The sequence below is a fragment of the Macrobrachium rosenbergii genome, chromosome 5 (genome assembly GCF_040412425.1).
Source record: "Macrobrachium rosenbergii isolate ZJJX-2024 chromosome 5, ASM4041242v1, whole genome shotgun sequence".
Classification (NCBI taxonomy): domain Eukaryota; kingdom Metazoa; phylum Arthropoda; class Malacostraca; order Decapoda; family Palaemonidae; genus Macrobrachium; species Macrobrachium rosenbergii.
In genome coordinates this window covers 44,689,032-44,692,989 of record NC_089745.1, presented here as the reverse complement: position 1 = coordinate 44,692,989, position 3,958 = coordinate 44,689,032, and the positions used below count along the sequence as shown (strand labels likewise).

General features: G+C 33.9%; 1 long non-coding RNA gene across 1 annotated transcript; it reads right to left on the bottom strand.

Moving 5' to 3' along the window:
- Nucleotides 1-1,044: 1,044 nt before the first annotated feature.
- On the bottom strand, nucleotides 1,045-2,664 carry LOC136839009 (uncharacterized). Its single transcript, XR_010853184.1, has 3 exons — nucleotides 2,605-2,664; nucleotides 1,733-1,905; nucleotides 1,045-1,186 (listed from the first exon to the last, which is right to left on the bottom strand). It is a non-coding gene; the product is annotated as an uncharacterized lncRNA (long non-coding RNA).
- Nucleotides 2,665-3,958: the final 1,294 nt, after the last annotated feature.

Below are 3,958 nucleotides of genomic sequence, written 5' to 3'. Positions count from 1 at the left end.
TTGTCCGTCCGCACTTTTTCTGTCCGCCCACAGATCTTAAAATCTATTGAGGCTAGAGGTCTGGAGATTGGTATGTTAATCATCCGCCCGCCAACCATCAAACATACCAAATTGCAGCCTTCTAGCCTTAGCAGTTTTTATTTTATTTAAGGTTAAAGTTATCCATGATAGTGCGTCTGGCACCGCAACAACACAGGCCACCACGGCCGGCTGAGAGTTTCATGGGCCGTGCCTGAGAGTTTCATACAGCATTATACGCTGTACAGAAAACTCGATTTCGGCGCATTTTTTACTTGTTTCTTTTAGTTCCATTCACATTCAACGCCCGAGTTTCACTCCCATTAGGGAGAGCTGGTTCAAGAGTTCTAACTTCTATTCCATAGGTATTCTTCTGTTGAAAGCTTTTGTAGGACACCAGCCACCTTCCTTGTTTCACATATTATGCTGTTCACCTCACCTCTCTTCCTGCTGTGATCCAATACAAACGTTCTCAAATATATTTATAGATTAGTCACTTTTATTCCTACCTCCAAACATCATAACCCTCAGATGCTCCTTTTGCTCTGTCTCTTGCAGATGATTTAGAGGCATTTGTCATTTGCCAAAAGTCGCCTTTCACTCTTCTCTTCACTCATTCATTGCTAGTTACATTGAATAAGATCTTAGTTACTTTATGTTTATATTACCTTTCATATGTTTTTTCTCTCATGATTTGCTATTCTCTCTGCGGTTTCTTTAGCATAATACCTGGTGTACTTGATTTTTTTCTTTTTTCAGTATTTTTTATTAGTTTTAACCCCTTTTTATATCTTCATATTTTATTCTGAAATAATAAATAAAACCGTGGTCTGCCTTGTAATATTAATTGGGAACTGGTATTCCCGGAATACAAGGACCAGTGAATGCAGTTTTCTGTGAATTCAAAACCTTTCTTGCTTGAAGTTGCAAGTTTCCTTTTTTTCGGCTCTGGCCTGGAAAAGGATGTTTGTTTGCCCTTCCCCTGTGCCTTTTGTATTAAAAAATAAAACGTTACTTTTTCACGAGTTTATTTTGTGGAGTGACAGTTGAAGCCGAAAAATTATAAAGAATTCTTTTTAAGAAAGATGAAAAGTAGACCAATTAGAATTAGGAACATATGTAAATACTGCAAGTTGTTCTGTCCACTGCAACTTTCCGTATTCGCGACCTGTCAAGAGATAAAACAAAATAAGTTTTTCGTAATGTACATATCACCAAAATGGCGTGGGTAACTCACGGTAACAAAAACATAAACAGGTGTTATTGTAACGAAAACATAAAACAAGTGTTTTGTAGTCTATATCTCATGAAGATATCTTGGGCGACTTATAGCGACAGAAAAGTGTTATTGGTTCGTATCCCATGGAGATTGGCACATCAGCTTATCGTAACGAACAAAACTTGTTTTTAGTTTTCCAATAACCTATATCCCAATTAGATGGCTGCGGCTGCTTACAGTGAAATTAAAGAGGTTTTATCGTACGTATCTCAGTTAGACTTCTGCATGTACTTATCTGAAGACAAAAGTGTTGAACAGTAAATCTTTAACAAATATTGCTTTATCCTCTAATTTAAAGTAAAAAAAATTTGCATAGAAAATATTAAGCAAAGATTATTGCGATCAATTTATTATAAGCAAAAGATAAGGATTATATAGTCCATATTTAACCAACGTAGCTACGGTCGCTTGACCTTTGACATATTAATTACCAACCTGGATTAACCTAAGACGGGCACGAATGGGGGGCGTCCGCCCCCACCTCCGTAGCCTCCACCACCGCCACCACCCCCATATCCGCCGTAGCCTCCTCCGTAGCCGCCGAAGAATCCAGGATGTGCCTCTGCACTTGCTAGGAGGAGAGTGGCCATAACCATGGCCAACATAATCTAAAGGAAAACGGAGTTTGGTTGATAATGGCATTTTTTTTTTTTTGTAAATATTGGAGCGTTGTTTCACGAATGTCATATTAATAACAATTATGTTAAATAACTTTGTATTGGGTAATAATGTGTTAAATAACATCATGTTTCAAGAATCATTGGGTTACGAAATCATGTTTTTTTATGTTAAGTATCTAAACATCGTTTCACTGGCTGGATTACTAAATCATGCTTTTTAATTTAACAAAATTTTTAAACTGCGTTTCATTGGTACACAGTTATTTTAACAACTATAGATTTTGAAACCTTTTTCCGTACTTCAAAATTATTTTATCTATTTTCAGTGAATTTTATATTTTGTCGTCATACAGCATGGTTATTTTGCAAAAATTAATAATTAGATAAATAATTCTAGATATCTTTGTAGTGCTGCATAATGTATTATGATAAGTTTTAAAGATTGTTGTCGTACTACTTAATGCTATTGAATAACAAAATCTTAAGGATGGGTTCATTATAGCGTAACGTAGGCTCAATTTTATCGGAAGGTTTTATAATGAAAAGGCCAGCTTTGATCTCTCCAAATATTCGTAAAAAATAATCGACAATTATTAATAAGATTATTAAAAAAGTGGTATAGAATGATGGTGCTGATATAGTATATACGTTGATATCAAATTGCAAAATCCGTCGGGAAATACATACAAGCTTAGCAAACATGGTCAGGAGCTGACTGACTTCTCGACGTGAGAGATCTCGGAGAAGCTGTAAGAGACTACTGACTCTGGTTACGGCTCCGGGTCCTTTTATACTCGATGTCACGGAAGGCTGGTTCTCTTCGAAACAATAGACAAACGTCAAGCGAAAGCACAGTTGATGGATAGCCAGAGCACGGAAGAATGGATCTTTAGCAATGCAGATTTTCACGTTCTCATTTGAATAAAAAGAAATAAATACTGGGGTTGTAAAGAATTTCTTGGAGGGAAATCTGAGGTGAAAGATAACGGTAGTGGTATCGAAGTTATAAACGGTACAAGGCACAGTTTTTTTAAAAATTATTATTTAACAAAATGATCGTTTTATAAACGAGTGGAGTTGATTTGTTGGGCATAAGGATACATCGAAATTCAATTGTTACTGGCTAAAAAATTCCAATAATCTCTAAGGCTAACATTATAAAAAGTTATATAAATTTTATATATATATATATATATATATATATATATATATATATATATATATATATATATATATATATATAAAAGGCAAATGCCACGAAGGGAGAAGTGAAACAACGGAGTTGTTGATAGGCCTTTCGACTCACGGTCTTTTACTTAGCAGACTCAAGGAAAGGACCGTGAGTCGAAAGGCCAAACAACCACTCCGTTTTATCAGTTTTCTCTTTGTGGCATTTGCCTTTATTTATACATTCATCACGTTCCATATCCTCGTGATTTAGTTAAACATATACATATCTATGTATACTGTATATATATGTGTATATATATAATATATATATATAAATATATATATATATGTATGTATATATATATACATATATATATATATATATATATATATATATATATATATATATATATATATATATAAAAACATATTTTACAGTAAGCTAACAAATGACAATGAACAAGCAATGTGAGGAACGTGAATATATACAATACATCCTCATACTCTTTTAGTGAACATATTACTTTTTCCATTTTCTGCGCGTGCGTACACATGTCTAGTGTCTGATAATAGACATTACTGCTTCCTTCTCTTCTGAATTTGAATGAGTAATTTCCCACCATTATAATAATGAGCATCTTGCTTAACGTTGCCAGCTTTCTGTGAAAATATTAGTTTAGTTAATAAAGATTGTTATTTATTTATTTATTTGTTTGTTTGTTTGTTTGTTTATTCTACCGAAGTTGATTCCAGGATAAGCAAACTCTTTCTTGCAGCCTATATGGTGATTCACATTAGCACTTAACACTTGAACTCCAAATAGGAAAAGATTAACATATATATCTTTAATATCATAGAGGCTTTTTTTGCA